Below are 25,685 nucleotides of genomic sequence, written 5' to 3'. Positions count from 1 at the left end.
GCGCGTTCGTGAGATAGTGACACCAGTCAACACTTTAACTTCAGTAAGGTGGTCTTTTGTTCAGGCAGCAGCATTCAAGCATTGTCTTATTCGACCGTAAGTACCCTGCGAAGTGGACTTCACTTGAAATTCCGCTATGATTCCAGTTCCAAGGGAATGTACACGTTACAGTCAAAGGGCATTAAAGTGCGCGAGACTTGTATTTATTTACAGAGGTATATTATGTCACTCTTTAAACTTCTCTAGTAAGTTTCGTCTGTGTGTGAAGACAGTAGTGCAAATCCGTGAATGAATGTTCCGAAGTTAAATAAACTTCAAAGGAATAAAGTTGAATGGAATTGAATTGAATTAAAGCTGAATAAACTTTAACTTTACTGTTCAGTGCACTGTCAGACTCTTTTTGGATAATAAAGTTTATTGTTAAATTGTTAAATGCCCTGCCTCCATTACGTATCTCTGTCACGTCATTATAAGTGTTTGATCACCACATTTGAGTGATCATTGCAAAAAATTATTATGTATATATATTCTGTTTATGTATATACTGGATTCTATAGTACCAGTCAAATGTTTGGACCCTCGAATGGGAAAAAAAATCAAAAACTTTTGACTGGTACTGTACTATAATATACACCAAGAATATCGGACGATAAATCGATATCAGCCTTTTTTTACTCCCTAATATCTGCATCGGTATCGGCCCCAAAAAACCCATATCGGTCTGGCTCTAAACTTTACTACTAATTGTTTATTTGTTTAATTACAGATTATAGTTGTTTAAATACAGATACAGATTTTGGTTTCTGTCTTTTTTTTTTCGTCATGTGGCCAGATCGACTTGGTACCTGTTTTGTGGTTTTCATATTACAGCGTGTTTATGTGCACTTTTACAATTCAATATAATACTGATTTGTGTTTGTTGGTATCCACATCCTGAATTTTGCAACACTTTCTTGATTTGAAAATCTCTGGTCTGATTGACTGAATAGATGCAACTTTCTGGAGTTGGGGCACACAGGGTTGTTTTTTTTTCTGTTCATTTTTCTGTCCGTTTTAAAGTTACCTTTCTGATGCAATGAGCACTAAAGCTTGACATAATCAATATTGGTCAACGTTTGCAACATTGGTGTCTTTGAGATGTTTGAAAGATATTCAGAAATTTGTTTGAGACTCTTAGTAGCATGTTAACTAGACCTCCATAAGCAGAACTGAAATTCCTCTACGTGGTCTATTATTGCACATAAATGCAAAATGAACTGTATATGGTTGCTTTGTGTTGGCCAGACAGCATATTTGTGTAGGAAGTAGGTTTTGCAGTCTACTTGATAGAGTTGGATACTACAGTCCAGGAATGCCTACCAGCAAACAACAGAACAGACTTGATGACCTCCAGCCATTTAATCTATCGATATGTGTGAACACCCCTTAATTCTGCACATGACCATTCATTTGCATGCTCAAGAATGTGCTCTCAGGGTTGTATTGGCTCTATGAGTGGAGACATAAATGGACTGCACCACTTGCATGAGTAGATTTAATTAGCAAACGGGGCATTTCTGTTTGCTAATGGCTTTTCTGAATTTTATTGGGATGGTTTTTTTAAACCATTTACATATAATGACTCAGCCAGCCGTGCTTGTGTCATTAGCCCATTTCCATTCAGAGCATTCATAAAACACACAGCAAATCCTGAAATGGCATGATAATTTATTTAGCATGATGCTACTTTGTTCCTTGTGAAGCTATTGCACACTTGGGCAAGTCTGTTGGCATCTGTTAATGCTGAAGTGTGCTGTGTGGTTTTTTTTAAACATTAAAATAATTTACATTTTTTCTGTCCCTGCTTGTTTGAGTAACCTAACACCGTAGAATTGGCTGAACCAATTGCATATATTTGAGAAATCTGTCTGGCCGAATAAAGTCAGATGGAAGTGAAACAGGTTTTTTTTTTTTTTTGCATTTCAGAAATTATTCACTTCACCTTTAATGAATTAATGTGTTAATATATGAATAGTTGTTTAAAGACTTTTTTTTGTTGTTTTTTTTTAAGCTTGTGTCATTGGTCTGATTGCGTAATTTCCTCTAATCCTTTTCAGTAGTTTCTGCCTTTTTGTGCAACTGGAGACCATTCAAACAGTCTCTGATGTAACCTACTGATTGCATTTTTAAGAATTAAATGTGTGTTTGTTCATGCCGTTTATTTTGCTGTGAATAAGAGACTCAATTCTTGTGATTTATAGTGTTTACCTTTTGTTTGTCTGCACACATGCGACTGTCCTCTCAAGTGTGGCATTGACACCTCTTAGGCTATTGTGTGCTCTCTTTCAGTAATCTACTTTGACATGCAGGAGGAGTTTTTATTTTTTCGTTGGCAGGCGTGCATTGGCTCCGATTGATTTTCCAGCTCTGTTAGTCATATGAATGTTGAAGCTTTTAACTGTGAGTGCTCAAGTCCCTTTGTAGAGGTTAGGATGCAGGTACCTCTGGGTTATTGGTTTTCTGGGTGCAAATTGGGATCCGAGCCCGCTGACACTCGCTGGTCATTCAGCATGCAAAATATTTGAATAATATATTCAGGACTTCAACAATAGAAAACTTGTAACATGCTTAAATAAACACCTACAGGCTTTTGAAATGTAAGGTTATAGCTCCAGTTGCACCAGGTGATGGAGTTTTTTTTTTTAATGTTGGTTTCAAATACTGAAGGGAAGTTTATTCGCCCTGTCTCTGTAAATAACACCATTTAAAATGGTTTGGAGCCTGACCGAGTGTCATAAGTGTTTGGAAATTAATTACTCTGAGAGCACCTTACTTTCAAATGCTTTGTTCAAACTGCTTTTTTTTCCTCTGTTTCCAGCCAGGAGCTTCATTGATTTGAGAGCTCAAATGAGTAATTGTTTCATGTTCAGATAATTTCACTGCAACACACACACTTTGGTTCTCTGGGTGTCTCAGTTAGATACAGCACACTGCCCCGAGCCTGCTCTGTCCTTTCTCATTTTTGGATGCTGGAGTGCTGTGTTTCCTGTTCTGCTTTTCTACTCTTAATTCCTCTAGTGTATTCTGTCTATCGTTTTTCTCTCTTGCTTTGGCTTGTGCACTTCTGTCAACCTCTTAAGGCAAATAACAAAGCCTGCTATTAAGGCTGGAATGAAAGTGGAAATGTGTCAACCGGTAGAGTTTTTTTATATGCTGTTTTTATCGGAGAAGGCATACTTTTGCTGCTGTTATTTACATGCAACAAAATTCGGGAGTAAAGTGAAAATACAGAGGAAGACCTGAATAAGTCAGGATGAAAATGAATTGATTGTACTTATGGTGCCACAGGCATGTATTTATATTTTTACATATATTTATTGGATAATTTAAATCTGCTTTGAATGTGGCTAATCAGAGTAGTCCATCACAGAATACGTAGCAAGGGTTGTATCCTAATACTAGTTCTATTGTTTTTAGATAAGTTGTTACATAATATGTAGGGGTGCTCCGATAACGATCACCGATACTGATCTTTTTAAAGCCTTTTTATCATTTATAACTATTTATAGTGATACTCCAATCCGGATTTTTAGACCTTTATTCAGGGCCTGAATTTTATTTTTGAAAATGGGGGGGAATTCCCCTGTTAGGTGTCTCTTTGAGAGGGGAAGCAGCACGGACTGTGTTTTCACACAGGAGTCCGCTACTGATCCGTGGCTATTTACCACAAACACAACATTTATCCATTATTTTGATTTCAAATCCAAACATGGTCACTGAAAATGCTTTTTCAGCATTGCAATTCTTTTTTTTAGACAGTACAGTAATACAATCTTTCACAGACATGTTTAAACACAATAAATATAAGCAACACATTATTCAATGCTTTTTACTTTTGCATTTACATCTACATATTAGGGATGCACAGATCCGATATCGGATATCCGGGTATCGGCTCCGATAGTGCCATTTTTTTTCTCGGCTCGGGTATTGGTCAGAGAGAGCCGATTCAAATACGAGAATTTTTTATTTTTTTTCCCCCCCAATTTTGCGAATTATTCTGTTACTTCTGAAGCCATACGATAGCTTAATGTGAGCTACATATGAATAATTAAGTCCTTACATTAAAGTTCACACAAACTCTTTTCTCCGCTGTGGCTGTCAGTCATTCGTTCAGCCTTTAGTAACTGAAATTTAAAACTGTTAAAAGAAAGGTTCAATAACTGTTGCACAGATATAATACACTACGCATCAATTTCTCTTCCCTTTGTGCTTTGCAGTTTTTAACACGAAGCGCTAACAATGTGCGCACATTGTAAGCGCTTCGTGCTCATAGACTGTCGTCAACCCTCTGTATTGCGAGTAAATCACTCGCATATGTGACTAAATCTTCACTCTGGGCGACTAAATGTGTAATATTAGCCAATGGCTAATAAATTCTTAGATTTTACTCGCCAGTGTGTGAGTTGGAGGCTGAGTATATGATTAGCATAGATATATTTTCACTCACAGAACACTCTGAGCACTTCAGAGTTTCACTCTCCGTCAAGCAATATGTGATATTTTTCAGTTCATTTGAATGGATGGTTTTTTAATTGTGGTGATTTTGGCTCACATTTAACAAAAACCCACCAATTCACTATGGCATAACTTTATATATATATATATATATATATATATATATATTAGTATAGTATTTCTGTCTGGCGAGTAAACAAAAAAATATAATAGCCAATTGCGATTCAATTGCCAAGGTCCGTTGAGGGTTGATTGTATAAAAACAGTTCGTGCTGCACTGTATTTGTTTTGTCCTATCGTATCTATCATATGTTGTTGCCTTATTAAAAAATATGCTATACATTTAAAAGAAATGTATTTTAATTTTATAGTATATACTTATATATAATACATTCATGAATGTTTTTAATGAATGGATTTTATAATACAACACATTTTACCATATTTAGTGCAACACTTTTATTTGTTCCCCACAAAATAGTTTTTTCACTAAATGTTTGGATTTCTAAAATTATTGTGCACTGATTTTTCTAGAATAAATTTTGCTGCCGAATTATCCACTAACCTAGTTTATGATACATTTTTGTCATAGATCAATATACATAGGCCTATATTTTTTCATATTTGCTTATTTTATTTTTCTTTATAATGAAGTAGTCTGTATCTAGTAGATTGTGAAAGAATGATTATCAGTTCCACACACAGAGATATATAAATTCTACATTTATTTAAATGAGGGGAAAAAAACTTCACTGGTATCGGATCTGTATCGGCCAATACCGAACCCTAGGTATCGGAGGCGAAAAAGGCGGATCGGAGCATCCCTAGTACATATACATCTAGATGTATATATTAAGTTGCTCAAGCAAGTGGCAAAGCATTTAAACTACTTTTCTCATGTTATCACAAACTTACCATTGACCGAAATAGTCAGCTCTGCTGCCTTTTCTTTTGCATTTAAATCTTTATTACAAGCAATCCTGCGGTTCATAAAGAACTTTGTTTTTCTTACCTCCACGAGTGCCATCTATATTGCCTTGTTTATCTAAAAGTGCTCTTTCCCTTTAAACCGAGCCAAAAAGCCATATGTGTTGACTGTGAAACACAGTAGACTTTAATATGCATTTATGGTGTAATTACTACATTTGTGTCAATCCATGTTCATATTTACTGCAAACAATGCGCTGTTACTTTAATTCTTCGCTTGCAGTGCAGCAATAGACCTCGGTGTGGAAACTATCTCTGCACTGCTGCAGACGCACCGCTCCTGAACACTGCCGGACCGCAACCGTGTGCAGTGAACGCTTTAATCCGTTAACATGAGCACAGAAAAATACGCACCACGACATGTATGCACTGCAAACAGAGTAATGTGAACCTGGCATTATGTGTGTGCGCTGCGAGTGTGCATGAGTGCACGGTCTCCAGAAGAGCGCGCGAGCACTGAATGGTTAAACACGGGAAAGAATTAAAAAGAAATACAATTTATAAACTTTAGTGACAATGTGACACTGCCTCGACTGCAAGTGACAATTCCTGTGCCAACTGTGCAGCTCGCTTATAGACAGACGCGATGTGTGGTGATTTGAAGCCATTTGCGTATTTTGAGAGAAAGAGCGGTTTGAGAGAGCGGTGATGCACTCACGCTGTTTGTGAAATTACGTCTCACACAAGGTTTTCAAATTACTTTAGAAGTTATTTAATGAAGAAATATGAAGGTGTGCACCCCACCTTCAGCATTATAATTATTTCACCTGCTCCGGACAGAGACTGAGACGGTGCCGCTGCATGTCGTGCCAAACCTCTCACGGCAGCATCATCAGCTTGAGATAGTTTTTTTGAGATCTGCGTTTTTAGAGACTGCCGATCAAACGTCCCAAAGCGATTATCTGCCGATAGTGATCGGTAGCCAATCAATCGGAGCACCCCTAATAATATGAGACTTGATTTACCCATAATAAAGAAAAAAGAATAAATTTTAGATTTGATTGATTCATCTTTAATGAAAGGAGAATATATTTAATTAATAGAATGGTGTTATTTTGAATAGTGTTTTACGTAAATTTTTCATTTATTTATATTACTTAAATGATTTAAAAAAGATATTATTTTTATTAAATTATGTGTATAGATGCGCAGTTTGTCTTATCTGCCTAAAAAGCTATATTTATAAAATATTTAATATTTTAAAATGTATATTAAATATTTTAGCTAATTAGAAATAATATATTGTTTGTTGACTTAATAAAAATGAGTGGATAGATTCGAGAGAATATTGCTGAATTGTCAGGTAAAATATTGCCATAATCTGAGATTTTTTTTTTTTCCCTCCCATCTCTTTTGATATAAAATGAATCATACTGTGAAATGAGTTTGATCATATTACCCAGGTCTAACCCCTATGTTCTTCTGTTTACGCAACCGAAATAAGAAGCAAGGCAAAGCTCATATTTCTGTTTTACCTTTCCCCATTTTCTTTGACTCCCACTCTTATCTCTGTCTCTGCTCTCTCTGTCCATAAGGCATTATCCATCCACCCTTGTGTTAATTGAGCTTTCGTCCTGTATCTCCCGAACCGGGGCTGCATTGTCTGTGATGGGCATTCTGATCTGAAGAAGCATTTGAGTGCCACTTATCTCTGAGCCGCCTGTGGAGTTGAGTCGCTCTCTTGTATATCTGAATGAGATTCTACTTTTATTGGAGGAAATGAGGAGAATTATAATGTTTCTGGGACCACAGGGCCCTTGTTGCCTCTGGCTGGTTTTGAATATAAGTCTTTGTATTAATTAGTCTCAGAAAGGAGGAAAGGAGGCCAAGCACCGGTCATCTTTATACCGTGCTTAGTGTAACCTGTTCAAGGCTTTGTGAGTGGGAAATGACGGGTTAATTAGGATGGTTAAAAATGGCACCAGGTATTGTAGTTCTGTTATATGCCACCTTTAGCTGTCTGGCTAGCATCTCTGATGCCACTGCAACTCAATCCAGGTTTTTTACCTCTTCATGTTTGTCTATTAGCCAGCTCATTAATATTACTACTTCCTGTTCAACTGACATTTAACATTTCAGCATTTGGCAGCCTGCATCAGAGTTGTCAGGTCGTAGTAAGTTGACCATATCATTTCCCTTTAAAAGTCTTGATTGTGGACTGTAGTTATGAAAATAGGATTTTTTTTTTGTTTAAATAGAAGTATAATATATTAATATAATATTAAAATGTATAATTAAAATGCAGATACATTATTATAATAATATTATATTAAAATTATGTATTATGTATTATATTTGTATTGTTTTTTTTCTTGATGGTCAATCTAAAAAAGATGTTTTTGTCCTTTTATAATTTCCAGCTATTGTTGCTTAAAACATAATAATTGGTAGACCTATATATCGCCAGGGTTGAGATATCATCTTATGTTTGGCATACTTTAAGGATCATATCAGCTAATGTGTTGGAAGCAGGACTTTTGTTTTGTCAGTGCTGAGAACACCAGCATCTGAACACACAAGCTCCTATTCTCCATCTTCATTCTATTTTGTTTGAAAAAAAATGGAAGAAAAAAAAGATCAGAAGTTATGTCTAAAAGGTCTGCAAAATCAGTCAGTGGTGAAAATCAATAGTAGATTTTATTTAAAGACCAACAGTTTAACACTAAATATTAGACATAAACGAACACGGTAAATATAATGTATTTAATACAGGTAAGTTCATCTATTTGGAGTAAGTTAAATTGAATGGATCCATTAGTCATACAGCGCTCCAGACCACAAGCCCAACGCACCGCCACAGAAACAAGAATGAGATGCGTTCTAACTAGGGCTAAAACAATTCCTCGAATACCTAGAGTAACTCGAATACAAAAAATCATCGAGGCAAATTACCGTATTGACCCGAATATAAGACGATGTTTTTTTTCTTGGAAATACATCTGAAAAAACGTGGTCGTCTTATATTCAGGGTCATGACTTTGACATGTCAATAACACACCCACAAAAATAGGTGGCGCCAAATACGCATAAAACGAGTGTGCCATGAAATACGTAATGTAATGCGTGTTGTGAAGATCGCGAGTAAAAACAAAAGAAAAAGAAAACCTTACAGCTGCATGAGTCGTGAGTGTCACGTTAGCCTGAAGGGACCAAACTCCCTTTGTGATTTTAAAACGTAAGACAATACCCAGATTTGAAGACTACAGTAAGATTTAACTTCTACTTCTATTTTGGTAGGCTACTATTAGATGGATAGCCTAAATGTCCTAATTCAGATGGGCTGCCTGTTTTTTATTTTTATGGTATATCAAAAAGTGTATATTTTTTAAATGTGATTGTTGGTACATTTTACCAGTTTTTACCATACTTTCAAAACAAAAATTAAAATAGGAAAAATATGCAATATGAAAATGATTGAAGACAAAGTGTGTTTTACTGAGAAAAAATAAGATTTGGTTTTTAAAAAGCCTTTTTCCAAAAGGTACATCTGGAAAAAGGGGGGTCGTCTTATATTCGAGCCAATACGGTATTGTCCTCGATACTTCATTTAGTCCATTTACTGTAACTACACACGGAACACCGTGTTTCCTCACAGACCATTATTACTGACGCACAACCGATAAATGCTGGACCATAGACTGTAAAAAAAGCGCTCGACATATTTAAGATCATAAATCAATATGGTGGCTAGTTATGATGTCCCTACGTTTGCTATGTTTTGTGAAAAACTAAGCGCCATGGTGTATAAAAATACCACAGAAAGAAAGTTAGTCAATATCACACGAAGAGTGCCAAGTTTCACCTCTAAAATCAGCATGATTACAAACGTGATTTTATTCAACAGTTCAATAAACAAGAGGGTAATATTAAGAGACTTACATTTTAGACACTATATTGCCTGTTTTTGCTTTATTTTGCTTAAAAAAAAAAAAAAAAAAAAAAAGCCACAGCGCTGTTTTGCGTCTGTTTTGAGCAACATGACGGCGTTTCGTTCCTGAATGAATCAACCGTTTAAATGATTCGGTTCAATCGCAAAGACTTCTTAAGTGACTTGCTGCCACCTGCTGGCGGTTCTAATTTGACATTTAAAGTATCTTTTCGTTTTAAAATAATTTTAAATATCAGTATTCAATGGTTTGTTTAAAATAACAAAATATTATTTATGCATTTGTAACTGCAGGGTAAATGCATTCATGTCCTCGTGGGAAATTCATCCCATGCAGCTCCTGTGTTTCCTCTGCATTGCAAAGATGCATTTTAATACTGATATCATTTGGTAACAGCCCAAATGTCTTTTATTCTAATTGACTGATTAAATGTAAGAATTTGACTCAAAAGATGATGCACACTTTTAGAAAAAAAAAGGCTTTATAAAGATAAAAATCAATTTAAACTTATTGGAACATAGTGCTGGACGGTATACCGGTTCATACCGAATACCGGTGTTTATTTTTGTTATGATAAGAATTTTTTAAATACCGCAATACCAGTGTATGTCGCTTAAACAACGTTTGGAACGCGACACTGTTTAAAAGGGGTCCCTTTTCACTGTTGCACTGTGGTGAGGGAGCAGCTGTATGTGTTACTAAGCGTGAAAGTTCAGAAACTGAAACTGTAGAACTAATAGAACGTGATGACACAGAAGAACTCATCCACAATATCCACATTGACCGCCACAAATATCCACCGTCCCCTGCCATCAGCTCCCGCGTCTCACACACGAGCGCGACTTTAGCACTAGATTTAACAACTTTCAGACCCTTTTAGCGGCTTTTTTCCATAGAATATTCATACTGACAAACCTAGCGAGTTTTGGATAAACCTTAGCTATGGATTTTATCAGTCGATGCCGTGATTATAAATGAGAGTGACTCCTGGTTAACATGTATTAAAAAGGGTCGTGTTTAGTCACTATTTAGTGTGGTATTTTTTGACTATTCACTCATCATGACAGTAAATTAGGGCATTCTAAGTCAATATATACTGCAGTATTGCCTCTCTCAATCAGTAGAAAATATGGTTAACACCTGGTCATTCATGGGAAAAAAAATACCGTCATGTACCGTGAAACCGGTATAATTTTGAAAAATACCATGATATCAATTTTTGGTCATACCGCCCAGCACTATTGGAACGGATTAATTTCTATCACTGCTGTGAACTGACCCGCACACAGAATATGAAGGATATTAAAAACAAGTTTTACACACACACACACACCAGTACGGGTAATTTAAGGGTCATTTTAAAAGGGTTTATTCTCCAAATAACTGTTGCAGAAAAATGTGTTTAAAAATTGGGTATGGTCTCTTGTTCTTGTTCAAAGTTACCTTCCTATCCACTGATTTTTGCCTCTCACAAAAGCCACAAAGCCTTCCAAGAAGACAGTAAAGGCTTATGTCATGCTTGAGCTTTAGTTAGGCTGAAACTTGATAGTTAAGTTGTACGACATAAATGTAATGTTTAGGTATTATTTTTATTGCTATTATTTTGATTTATGCCTTTGTTTTAGTTTGTACTGTTTACCTTTTTTTAAAGTAATGTGAAATTGATTTTTATTTTCTTTATTTTATTGATATATTTGTATTTGCATTTTTAATGTAATTTGGCAATTAAATGCATTAAATGGGTATAGTTTTCACAGTTATTAATGTATGCAATTTCAGCAATAAAAATGTAAATTTTTCTAAAAAGTAAACAAATTTGTTTTTTATTTTAAGAGATCTATATTGTTATATCTTGTATATTTAGTATTGCTCTTTAATAAAGAAAAGTTACTTATCCGATTACTCGATTAATCGATGGAATAATCTGTAGAATACTCGATTACTAAAATAATCGATAGCTACAGCCCTAGTTCTAACATAACTGTGGCATTAAACTCCGTTAGTGAGGGCTCGGTTAAAATATTGCACATATATAGGCCATTCAGATTACTTGTTAAAGTGCAATGAAATACCTTATATCAGCAGACGATGTACGTCTGTTTGTGGTTGGAGACTCCTTCACCGGCTACAGGCTTTAATCCTCATTTGCGCGTGCGTGCATGCTGAAGTGAAATAGCGGGGCAATTTGTTAGCCGAATTATAATAGGCCATCTAATCAATAATAATAATAATTATTATTATTTAATACATAGGCGAATGAGCCAAATATTGTCTTGACTATTGACAAAGACATCTGCTATCGTCAATACACAATACTATCGTCTATCGGCACAACCCTAATGCGTGCGCTTTATTTGATGACTTGTGGACTGTTCGACTGCCACACCCGCTGACTGCAATTATAGAGCTTGAAATAGCCAGGACCATTTTTAATATAACTTCGTCTGAAAGAAGAAAGTCATATACACCTAGGATGCTTCGAGGGTGAGTAAAACACAAGCAAATTTTCATTTTTGGGTGAACTAACCCTTTAATATTGGCCACCCTGCTCTGAGAAATCGGCATCAGCCATCAAAAAACTAATATTGTCCCACCACTACTAATTAATTTGAAAATTGCATTTTTTTTGTAAAGAATTTAATGTTTAATAAAACAAAACGCTAATCGTTATTGTGACACACAAAAATATGAAGTAGAATATAATGTTTTTGCTAAAGCTGGTGAAACTTTTGGCAGACCAAATAACTATATGAACTACTTGGCCAGCAGAAACAAAATCTTTTGAGTCCTGCTTTATTTTTAAAACCGGTATATCGCCCACAGCTAAATGGAAGTAAGGTTTTAGTTTGTTGTTTGCTCCTGTAGCTGGGCTGGTTGTGTCTGTAGCCTTCTCCCACTCAAGTTTCATTCATGCAGTGTGATCTCTGCTTGAGGTCAAAGTGGAGCAGTTAACACGGTCCAATCGACTGTGAAAACATGATTATGGGGGCAGGTCTTTTTTTTAATTCCTTCATATTGTAGGAGTCTCTCACCTTAGCTTCTCCTGATTATTGAAAATCGCATGTGGTCCATAAGGTTGCTTGCAGTGTAATGTTCCACCGTGCCCATTGATACCTTATGATAGTTCACAGCTGTACACACACATGGATTTATAATGTTAAAACAAGGGGTGCAAGGTGGTTGGTTATGAAATAAAATTATATAAGGGTTCCAATAATTTTGTTGTTTTTGGGGTTGGGGGAAAAAAGCAACTTGTACTATATTTCAAGTCTTCTGAAGGATTATTTGCAGTCTAGTTTTCATGTGTTTAAACAAAGTTCTTTTGAGTCTTTTCTTTACAAAGAGTCGCACTGGTTTGGCTTTTGAGTTCAACTCTCATAACTTAAATTGCAGTTTCTTTTTTTTTTTTTAAACCGTGATATTATATCAGAAAAAAGTAGGCCATGCAAGTTTAGAACAACATGAAGATGGGTAAATGATGAAAGATTTTCGTTTTTAAGTGAACTCTTCCTTTAATACCTGGTTTAAACAAGGCCCTGGTAAACTTTGTGGTTGTCAGTCATTATGAATTTAACTCTTTGTTGATTGACATGAGAATGTCCTTGTTTGTCTGCACCAGATAATTATCGGCAAGGCTCTACGCTTTTCTTTTTGGGAGCACCTTCTAATCAATCCAACATTGTATCAAAAATGTCCCTTCCCATTACGAAAAGATATTTGACTCATTAAAGTGATTTACAGTGGAATTTAGTTTTTACCTTTGTTATGGCATTTTTCTAACTTTATTAAAAGATTCTTATTATCATCTTTTGTCAAATTCTTTAAAAATTATATTTTATAAGATTTTTAAAAATTGTAATTAAAATGACAGAATAAGAACAAGTAGAATAAGAAACATAAGTTACCAATGAAATGAAATCAGTATTAACAACAGTAATTTGTAGAGGTGGCACAGAAGAACACAAAAGTGGCTTGGTGTACTTTCAGACATTTAATGAGGCTCAGAGGTGGCATGAGTGCAATTAAATTCATGATGAGATTAATGTTTTAAATATAACATTTTGAATATAGAAATATTAAATGATTTAAATAACTGAAAAGATACTTTAAAAATTAAACTAAAACTGCCAACAGGTGGCGGCAAGTAACTTATTTTATCACTGAATCATTCATTCAATTGATTAATTCAAATGGCTGATTCATTCAGGAATGAAGCAAGTGACTGTCTTTATGAATGGGTAATCATGAATCACTGACTCACTAGATTCGTTTAAAAATGCCCGTTCATTCATAAACGAAACACCGCTGTGTTTGAATGGAGATGCGCAGCGGCTCCGCTGTGTCTGTTTTAAACTATTTTCGACGACAAAGTGGAGCTAAATCAGACAATAGTGTTATAGTCAGACAATGTAAGTCACTTAATATTAACTTCTTGTTTATACAAACTCCCTTAAAAATCATTAAAAGCTGTCACTCGTCTTAGTTAATCGCGATCTCACATTTATAATCAGCGAAGCTCTCTACACTGCGCAATGAATCTCTTATTTACACCCTGTCTTCACTTTGCTTCTGAAAGGATTCGTGAGATATGTCTGTGATACATTACTCAACGCTGCAAAAACACGTAGAAACCTTTGAAGCAAATGCGACTGAAATGGTCGCACTGTAGAGCCCCGATCGGTGACAATTAAGCATAGATGTGGGATCATTAACAATTTGCAGAGGAGAGATACAGAGAAATCTAGTTTAGGAAAAACGTATCAGTCTCTGTTTCTGGTTAATGCAATCTAAGATTCAAAGTAGCAATGATTACCTAATTATTGCAGATGGAGGTTTTCTAATCTGTCATAACACAGTGATATGTTAAATATTAATCGCTATGGTTTTTCGGCCCACTTGGGTAAAGTTATTTGTTCTGTGTGTGATACACAATGCATCGCAGGCGTCGTTGTATGCCGAAACGGAATGGGTTTAATTAGGATGTGCTCACTTAGCTGAGCTGCTTTGCATTCACAGCACAAGCTTTTCTCCTTACCAATTACGGGTCCTCACAGTTATTCCAAGAGCGTTGCTTTGATGTGCTTGTGTCAGGCGGGACGAACTCCTTGTCCTCATCCGGAAAACCTTCCATATCGTTCCTCAAGGTTAATCAGTTATTTTATGTTGGATTAAATCTCCAGGAAATTAACACAAAGGAAGTGAGATGTGAATTTGGCATTGCTGTTGGTTTTGGTTTTCCTCCTCCCATCAGCGATTAAAAAGATTAAAGGTTTTTCAGTATTAGGCTTGATCGATGCTTAAATCATTCAGAGTGATTGCTTTGGCCAGACACGCTTGACGTGTGAATCGGGATTCTTAAATCTTGTCAGGCGTTTCATGACTTTCTGAAGTCCAATTTCTCCTTTAAAAAGAACAGTCGCAGAATCATTTACAGCTGACTGATATGTTGATCCAGCCAGTTCAGTTATGAATCCTTTTTCTTTTATAGAGTTCAGGTAAGTAGTGATGTCCTTGAATTGCTAAATTTCTACATTCTCTAAGTCTACATTATCATCGGTTGTATGCTGATATTCAGACCATCTCATGTGCTCATGTACTTGCTGATTAATTTAATAACACTTTACAATAAGGTCCCTTAACTATAAGCAATACAATTATTACAGGATTTATTAATCTTTGTTAACTGTTTGTTAGTTTATGTTAGCTTAGGTCCATTATATAATACTAGCAGGTGCAAATTTTGATTTAAATAATATATTAGTACATTTTTAAATTAACTTTAAGATTAATAAATGCTTAAAGTATTTTTCATTGTTACTTCATGGTAACTAATGTAGTTAACAAATGGAACCTTAGTGTAAAGTGTTGCCATGAGTTCTTATTGGCTGCTTAATACATCAGTCATTATTACAAACATGGTCTCATTTTCACTAACATTTTAAAACACCAAGCTACACAATATCGAGTTTATAATCGAATGTGATTCATTTGCGATTATGAACGCAATATTGCGTAGCTTGTCAGCGAACTGAACTGAACAGAACCGGCTTTACTGACGAGATGCGCATGACAATCACATGCGATTTATCGTTCAGCCCTACCAGAAGTGGCACATTCCACGGAATGCATGAAAGGCATTATTAAAGCGTTTTTTTTTAAAGGCTGCACGAAATATTAAAACCCTTCAAAAATTATAATAAAGCATAGTGCTATTGTGAATTCACAACGGCTGTGATTCAATTAAATAAATGTGCTGCGGGTTAAATATGCACTTTATATGTGTTAGTGTTAATTACGTTAATGGCGAAAAATGTTCGTCAAAGGTTTTTTTTTCCCCTGACGAAAACGAGATGATGACGAGATAATAAGGTAATTAAACGATAACTGAGACTAAATGAACATGCAATATCGTTGACAAAAAAAGACTAAAATAGAGTTAAAAACAAACCTTTACCAAAACCTTTTTATTTTTGTTGAAAAAAGTTGAGCCAAAACATTTCAGACTGCTGTACAAGACTCTATTATGTGAGTGTTCATGTTTGCGGTTGCCAGATATCAAGACCTCAAATCCCTCAAACAGAGCTTTCCTGTTAAACGGATACGTACTCTGCCAGGTCTGCCCGGCTTTTTGCTTTATGCAGTCTGGCAACCATTCACACGCGCTCTCCGTGTGGAGGCGTCGTGATCTGAAAACACCAACATACAGTACTGTACAAGCTGGAGTTCAGCGATCTCCATTTGAGGTATTTTGCTTAAAAGAAAGTGTCATTCAGCCAGTCTGTGTTCTGTCATGGATCTCGACTGTATTGTTTGTGATAGTGGTTGAGGATTGTAACGTTACTTACGCATACTCTGTGCAGCAATAAGTCTTTTTGCTGTTGTTTTAAAAGAGAAACATTAATGCAATTTGGAATTATTGGAATTACTATCAGGAATTTCTTTGTTACAATATTTAAGAGTAGGTTTTTGTTGCACCATTTTTCATAATGTAGACAGGGTGAGTGTATATCTGAAGTCTTTGTTGTTTATTTAGCCGATAATTGATATCCTGTTATAAATCTGTACACTAACGTTAGATGAGGTCAAATAAATCATGCATACGAGTCGATATTCTACTGATTTGTGCTTATTGGTGATGGAGCAACTTCTGATGAAATGTAAAAATTAATTTCCCAAATGACAATCATTGCAATTAAAATAGAGCAAAATAATATTGTTTTTCATAATTTTAACCATTATACAGTAAGATGAAAATATGATGAAATGTGTAAGTTTCCACTGACTAAAACTAGACTAAAATGTAGTCCGTTTTAGTCAACATTTAGTTGACTAAAACTTGACTAAGACTAAAACAGGACAAGCTGGCTAAATATGATAAAAACTTAAATTTTTACACAGAACTAAGACCACATAAAAAATAGCTGACAAAGTAAACACTAATATGTGTGTAGGCTATGTGCACAGTAAATGCTGCTCCACACGAACGGCTGTCATTTACATGCGCGGACCGTCTCAAACGCCATCTTTGCATATGCTGTGAGTTGCTTATAACGTATGTCTGGGAACATTGTTCACCATTCTATCAGATGTGTAAGGTAAATCGTTTATAAACCTGCGCTAGCACAGGAGAATACATCAGTATCTTTATAAATATGCTAACTGTTCATCGCGACTTCAAAATAAACGTTTAAACTGCTGCTCTGAGTTTGCATGTTTTGATGTCCACATGTTCTTGTTCAAGAAATGACATTGGATATAGAATTTCTATCTTAAAGAAGTGGCTAAATATTAAAGATTAAGTGGACATTTGAACTAAATGTTTAGTCAATATTAAATAAGGATTAGATCGCGCTGTAAAGTGTAACAACAATCGTCATGCCGTTGGTGCCCTCTGCAGGCATTTGATATAATACATAATGTACAAGTTATGATTAGGCCTATTGTTTTATTACATTATGTATTTAATTTTTTTCAATAAATCCATATGACTACTTGCGTTATTGCCTCATTGTTATTATAAATGTCATTTTAAAGTCTATTGTTTGCTTAGGTCTGTTTTTATTGCCACATAAAAAAAAGTATTCGATTAATTGTCCGAACAATCGAACGATTACTCAATTACCAAAACAGCCCTAGTTGTTAGTGTTCCATTTTTCATTTATTTTGACAAAATAGAGAATTTTAATAATTTTTGGTGATCATCCTTAACATAAAAACAATTACCAGCTTATCGAATTGGCCAGAATGTTAATGTATGTGCAAAATACACCTCTTTTGAAATGGAAGAGAATTTATAGTCCCGTTTCTACCAAAATGAAAGACATTTGGATTCTAGTCCTTGTCTTTCACAGTCATGGTGATCAAGGTGGGGGATGGTGTTCAGCCGAAGCCCTGGCATCCAGTCTATTGAATGAGGGGACTGTGACGATTTGTTAATCTAATGAATAATTGATTTGTTAAATCAAATAAAAATTAGTGTGTCAGATTGGTCGAGACGCTACACAGGGCTGAGTATTCTGCAAAGCACCAGCACTCACGTTTACTCCCTGACATATTTAATGCACACGAAGACAGCTTATCTCATTTTATAAACCATAACTCTTTCATATATTATTCAGCCATCAGACCTCTTTCTGCTGAGTTGCTCTGCCTGAAGCCGTCTTGCTTAGACCCATTTTTAATAGAGCAGGTAAAAAGAGCAAACTTAGCTGAAGCCCCATCACTCCTCCATCAAACCTCCAAACTGGCTCGAACTTGCAGTCTTCACTTTTTTTTTTTACAGAAGGATCCATGGTTTTACAGAGCACCTGTGTTGTTGAGGTTTGGTCTTTGCGACTGTCTTACCTGGGCTGTATAAGGGTTGAAGTGCTGTACTGAAGTAGTGTACTTTCTCCACTGGGTGCTGACATGATTTTGTTGGCATTTTCTTGTTGATGGTATAGTCCTTATTTTGTGTTTTGAGCTGAAGTTTGTGTTCTTATCTCTGGCTTTCATGTACAAGTGCTGGTACGGGCCGTGACATAAGCTTGTGGTGCAATTGAACCAGAATCTGATGTTAATGAGTTCGAGATGTGTTTGTTTGGGCTGTGCTGATTGAGGTCAGATACGTTGACCCTTCGGCCACCTTTAGAGCACATTAAGCACAAATGCCTCTTTTTTTTAAATTCTTTGAAGGGTAGAAGACTGCCTCATTAGATAACAGTAATTGGTTGTTTTGAAGAGAAAAAAGGTTAGTGAAGGAATAAAGACTGTTTACCTCTGAGGCTACTTCTATTTTTGTCAACTAGAAAGTAGGGATGTGCAAAACTGTATTTTAAAAATCTACTTGTCTGTGGTTTGTTTGAACGTCTCGTTGACTAATAAGGGATAGGGGTTGACCGATTATCGGTGCCGATATTAAGCATTTTTATGATTATTGGTATCGTTCATTTTCAAAACTGATTCGCCGATAAAATAACTTAATTTTGAAACGCGCTATTTGACTCTGATGCAGCCTGTCAGACCTCACCATTCTGTGGCCTAAAGCAATCTCCGCCCACCACCCATCTGATTTGTTGGGAGTCACGAATCCGACCAATCAATGCGGAATTCACTCTCACTGAAAGCACTTGCTAACTGGAGCTGCTGCAGTGATCACGGATCAGTTGTCTTTCAAAGGTAAGGTAAGGCAGCAGCAGACGTTGCTTAAGTTGCAATAAATCAAAATCCACTAACGTTACACTGAAGTTGCAAAACACCTCAATATTATCTATGATTTCTGCGATGCGGACGGAATCGTGGAATCCAGTCATATAAATGGAATTTACTGTATGATGCGGAATGTCACGGAATTTGTCAAAGTTTGGATGAATTAATCAAAAGTAGGTCAGTACACTTAAATAGTCGCGCTATGGACTAGTATCTGTAAATATTAAGCTACAAAAATACTATTTAAATATGAATCCTGCATGTTCTGCGTGTCTCTATGTAAATGGCACAGACGCGCGGTTTTGTTTTCTACACATACAAAGTGTGTGACACGCGCGGTAATTTCAGCTTCTGTCGTCTCACTACATGAGGACTAACGTTACACTGAAGTTGCAAAACACCTCAATATTATCTATGATTTCTGCGATGCGGACGGAATCGTGGAATCCAGTCATATAAATGGAATTTACTGTATGATGCGGAATGTCACGGAATTTGTCAAAGTTTGGATGAATTAATCAAAAGTAGGTCAGTACACTTAAATAGTCGCGCTATGGACTAGTATCTGTAAATATTAAGCTACAAAAATACTATTTAAATATGAATCCTGCATGTTCTGCGTGTCTCTATGTAAATGGCACAGACGCGCGGTTTTGTTTTCTACACATACAAAGTGTGTGACACGCGCGGTAATTTCAGCTTCTGTCATCTCACTACATGAGGACATAAATACATGAACAACATCTCCAGAACTGCTCTGACTCTCTCTGACAGTCACTTCATGGTCATTTGGCAGTTTCATTTGAATAAAACTATCATCATATCATTTACATAGGCTACAAAAACTTAAAAGTTCCTCATGGCAACCCATCAAAATATAAGTTCGGGTTATCTTAAAGAAATTATCAGAAACATATTACTGTGGTGCAGTATGATATACATAATACTACTACAACAATTATTAAAACGTTTGTTTAAAATAATAATCACACAATATGCTGTTTCTTCCATGTTTTAATTTTAATAGTACTCTTTGCCAAAATTAAAGAGTTCAACTCTCATTTGATGCCTATATGCCTAATATGTCATATTATGCCTTCATTTGCACTGTACTGTAAAACTAACTGAAATTTCTAGTGGCACATAGGCCAAGTTTAGGATGACAAAAATTGAGACATTTCAATAGGCTACTGAACTAAGTGTGCACTAATAAAAGGCTATTAGTGTTATAGTTTCATGAAAATAGTTGCAGTCTTCTTAACTTCTACAATATAGCTATGAAGACAATTAATTTATTTACACCTATTATATAAATTTAAGTCAATCCATTGATGTGCATTAGATGATGAATAGAAGAGTCACCTCTACTATTGTAGGTTATGTTTTAGCCATCAGAAAATAGAGGAATTATGAGAGGTTATGCTATTACACAAATTTCTAACATGCAAATTATTGAAGCCAAATGCTTACATTTCCCCAAGCTGTTTAGCTGTAGTACAGTATTCAAAGGCTTAATCACGAAGCATACAGTGGCCCCACTTTTGACTCTCTTTATATTACCCTTATTTTAGATGGATGCACGGAGGAAGACAAGCGTAAGAAGTGCAGTGTTGGGAGTACTACACTCAACCAACACCAGGGAAGGCAGTTTTTGTCAGAGCGCTTGTTATTCTTAATTTTGACATTTAATTTTCATTTTTACACCAGACATGTATATCGGTTAACGGTCTACTTGATCTGTAATAATCGGTATTGGCATCGGCCCTGAAAAACACATATCGGTCTACCCCTAATAAGGGAGCCCCATGTAATAGGCTAGTTTCTGGTTCACCTGAACAAACGTGTTGCTTGCTTTCAAACTACACTAGAATGTAAACAACAAAGTATAGAAAACAAGCAGTTTTGCACAAACTGGGAGGAGTGGATGCTGAAGGATTTCTACACTTGTCTTAATTTTTTTTGCATTTATGTTACCTCATATTGTGTTACTAAATCCGTATTCATTTGAACTAAATATTTATTGAAATAAAATGTGATCCAGTGAGTGTGAATTTATTATTTGAATTGTGGCTTGCATTGAAAACCAATGGCCGGGTTATGGATAGGAGCGTTTTCTTAATAGTTGAATTGCTAGTTGGCGTTCCACCACTAATAATATTGTAGTTTTTGACTACCAGGTCACTGTCATGATCCATCTCCACAAAGATGACATGAAATAAAAAATAAATCAATTTTGTAAATGCATGCTTATTATGGGAGCAGTTACTTTGAACATCATATATTCAATCTCACATTCAAATCTGCCTCCATCCAATCAACAACCAATGATTTATTCTGAATATAACAATACAGCAGAAAAAAAATCTGTTTCTACATTCAATACAATTTTAAATATTCTTTCAGTGCAACTTCCAGGTCTTGTGAATTAAAATAATAATTATTAAACTCCTTTCTTGGCTTTCCTTTTTTACATAATTTATACTATTTTTATTATTTGTTTTTTTTAATTAAGTTTTGGTCACGTAAGTTGGCCTGGATGTAACATTGGAGCTGTGCTTTTAGCCTGCGATTGTACTGGTTTATTTGGTGTAAAATAAATTAAGGATGAGTTATGATTAGAATTGCTTAACAGTTTTTCCTCTGAGTTTGTCATCTTCCATATTTGCAACTTTTTCCGTTTTCATCAACCTCAAACTCCAATCTGCTCCAGACTACAAACTCCTTGTATGCTTCATGCCTGCATCCTGATTAAATTGATGAAGGTGATGCAGGCGTAATGTCAGCCATCAAATTAATATGACAAGCTACCCAGCCTGACGACTCAGGGTAAATTATTACAATCATTTTTCCAATAATTTTCTCAGTCTCTGAGAAATGTGTTTGCTGATATCCTCCCTGAGATCTCGAAGTCTGAAATGTCTGACTTTTGCCCTCTGATATACACATTGTGTGATGGAGAGAAGTAATCGGACTTACAAGAAACCAATCCTTGAGTCCAGGCAGCCCTCAGTCTCATTATGATACTCTATTGCTGTGAGACATTCCAGATTTAATACGTTTTATTCTCTTCCTTTTTGTCCCGTAATGCCTTATACCAGGTCTTAATGGGCACTTACATGGAGAGCGATTTGCAGCAACGATGTGACTGGAAGTCATTTGTTTTCAATAATAGTTGGAGATTTGAAGTTCACTGTTGGAGACCGTGAAACTCACTCAATTGGTTGCCGCCTTTGGATACTTCAGTGAAGTAAAAATGCCTTGTCAACCTCCCACGGTATCAGCATCAGTGTGAGTGCTCCTTTATGCTACAAGGTTGAGCTCTTTCAGGCTGTACAGGCAATTATTAGATTCCTCGGTTCATTTCTTATCTATAGTTATTCCATTTTCAGTTGCATTTACCCAGCAACAGGATATTAACCTGACCCTGCCTTTACTGCAACATATAATGAACTCTGAACCAATCCTGATACCTTAATCTCTGGAGAAAAAAAAAACTTTTTCCAAGTGCCTTGGCACTTCTCAACTCTGGATTTTAGCCACTCTGTGTACAAGACACTTCATGATTTAAACAATCTTTATGTTGAGAATTTCCAGCCTCTCTGCAGTGGCTGTTATTAACTGTTAGGTTGCTCCACGCATTGAATGGGACCTTTTCAAAGCTCTGAGTGTATGTCCACGCAGTGTGAAATTGAGTTTTATGAAGTGCGGAGTTCAGAGTCGAGCAGAACACGTGTCACGGAGGTTAAACTGCAGAATAAAGAAATCCAGTTCACTGCTCTCATAAAGACATCTCTATGTATCCAGCTCATAATACGGTCACAAAATCTGATAGTCTTGCACATTGTCTGCTGAGATTACCTCCCCTTAAAATGACACGGCTCAGTGTCACCCTGGGTCGTTTCCGGGTGACTTCCCTGTGATTGTATTCTGGTGATGATTGTTGGAGGACAGTTTGCGGTCACGGAAACATTAGGGTGGTTCTTCAACTTTTGTCTTTTATAACTTTTGCTGCATTTCAATAGCTTTGGTTTTATCCTTGTTGTATTATTGCATGTACTAATTTATGAGCATCTAAACACGTTTATAAATTTAAATAAAACATTTTAAATTATGGCTGTCCCACAGTCATTTTCTTAATTTTATACTGTACTTGTTTGCCAACGTTGTGCCATTGAAGAGCATGCTTGAAATGATTTAGGAGTCTTGGGTAAAAGTTTGAGGTTAGTATTATTATTATTTTATTTTTAATTTTTTGGAAGAAATTAATACTTTTATTCAGTAAGGATCCATTAAATTGATTCAAATTGACAGTAAAGATATCTATAATGTTACAAAATATTTCTATTTAAAATAAATGCCATTTGTTTTGAATTTTCAATTCATCAAAGAATCCTGAAAAATGTACCACAGTTTCCACAGCACTGATAATAAAAGAAATGTTTTTTTAAGTACCAAATCAGCATATTATTTCAGCAGTAATTGCTGCTGAAAATTCAACTTTGCCGCCACGTGAATATTATTTATTTATTTATTTGCTTTTGGTTAAATAAATGCAGCCTTGTTTAGTATGATACTTCTTTCAAAGACATTAAAAAAATCTCATCAACCACGAACTTTTGAATGGTAGTGAGTATATGACAAAAATTCAATCAAGGTAAATAACACTTAAACAGGATATTTTGTGCATCACATACAGTCAACTGTAATTTTAACAAATTATACAAAAAAAGTGACTTTTTTTTATTGTGTAGGATACATAAAATGCTAGCAATGAAATTGGCCTCTGACACAAAGGCCTTTTATTATTTGCATCTGCAATGCATTTGTTAATTTTTATTGGATAAATTGAATTTTAACATTTAAACGTGTGTTTAAGAGTTTATTTTCTAAAGGGCCAAAATGCCTGTAGTTGAAGAAACATCCATCATGGAATAAAGATTAGACTCTTAGCAGCATATAACCAAAGTCTCTTTAATGCAAGTCTGTTTACTCGATGGGCATCTTCATAACAGCATCCCCGGGCAGCTATTTGTGTAGGTAATAGGCATTTGAGTACATTTTCTGTCTGCTTGAATGGGAACAAAAATTGCCAGAAGATTGCATTTCAATAATATATCTCAAATCAGCAATAAAATCAGACAACAAGGGTATAATACGCTTTTGCTGGTTTGTTCATGTTGTTTCCTTGCAGGAAGGACATTGCAGTGCTCAGTGAATGCCAAGGTCCCAGTTCAGATATCAGATCGTAATGGAGAGTTTGACTATGCCACTAAAGGTTCCTGAATCTTTAGCCTCTCTAGAGAGGAAAGAAAGGTCAGCGAGGCGGGAATGGAAGCTAGCAGGTTGTGGTGTCAGTTAGCCGTCAGGGTCACTGATGGACTGTTTGTGTGCTTTAATAGGGTCTTTAAATACGCATGATTCACAGTTCTGCCGTTCCTCCTACTCAAGCGTCGGGTTGCCAGATTCTCTTGCGAACACGGAGCGTTTCTTGCCAGTGAGATGGCTGTATTACAAAATAGTGAGGGCATTAATCTGATGGCAGGCCATGTGCTGACACTTGCCATGAATGCAGAATCTGATTAAATAAATCCAGAAATAATGCTTTTCTGTCCCAGTGGACACAATCTACTTGCATTAACAATAGCAGCAATCAAGAATCCACTGGAGCTGTAAACTTTCATTAAGAGAGGAGTATTTGATGGACCCTAGCCAGGCCTGATGCTATATTTTACGTGAATGAGATTGAGGCTGTGAAGGTTAGCTGCTGTTCGTTCTAATAGGTTGTGCTGTCTTGAGGTCCTATATAATATCTCTATATCACGCCAGTTTTCTCAGAATCATTGTTTGAAGGAACTGTGTATTTTCAGTGCTTCGGCTGAGTAATTGACTAGCCTTTGATTGTGTCTTCCTCGTAGCTTAATTTTCATTTGCGCAAATGAAGTATCCCTGATTAAGGTCCATTGAATGCTCCTGCTCTCTCATTGAACGTTTATGGCTATTTATTTTATTATTCAGTAGATAGAAATTATATTTACTCATCCAACTGTTTTTTTAATATATTATTTGTCATAGTTGTTAAAATATCACCTGATTATTCTGTGAATTATTCTGTTTTCCTTTTAACAGGACTCTTCCTGCATATATTATCGTACTTATGTATTTTTGGTGAACTAGGCTTTGCTTAGTCCTGAGCTTTGTCTATGCTAAAATAGAATGTTTAGTTTAAAACTTTATGAGGAGTTTTAAAAAGCTACTTGTCTTCTATTCTGGTGTTAGTGAAGAAAAGTTTCAGAATGACTACTCTGGAGTTTGGAGAGATAGCAGGACACGGTTTGCTGAACTTGGGCTGATAAAGGCATTAGAGAGGATTACACAGTTTAATTGCAGCCTTGTTCATAGTGCTTTTGTTTGAGGTTTTTGTTAATCAAGTGTGCATCCAAATTAATGGTTCGACGTTGATAAAGACTATCAGGAAATGTATTCATTTGAGCATTTTTGTGTTTATAGTGTTCACAAAAAAATGGAAATAAAACCCCTAATAAATAAGTAGGTTTTTTTTTATAAAGAAATGAATAATAATAATAATAATAATATATGCGTGTCTAGTACTAGGTACTAACTTTTGTA

General features: G+C 35.7%; 1 protein-coding gene across 1 annotated transcript in view; it reads left to right on the top strand.

Moving 5' to 3' along the window:
* stt3b (STT3 oligosaccharyltransferase complex catalytic subunit B) overlaps positions 1–25,685 on the top strand; it is a 65,400-nt gene that overhangs the window by 11,817 nt on the left and 27,898 nt on the right. The window lies entirely within an intron of this gene.

This window comes from Sinocyclocheilus grahami, unplaced genomic scaffold (assembly GCF_001515645.1).
Source record: "Sinocyclocheilus grahami isolate Dianchi unplaced genomic scaffold, SAMN03320097.WGS_v1.1 scaffold417.1, whole genome shotgun sequence".
NCBI lineage: Eukaryota > Metazoa > Chordata > Actinopteri > Cypriniformes > Cyprinidae > Sinocyclocheilus > Sinocyclocheilus grahami.
Note: the sequence above shows the minus strand (reverse complement) of the source record. Positions and strands in the feature narration are given on the sequence as shown.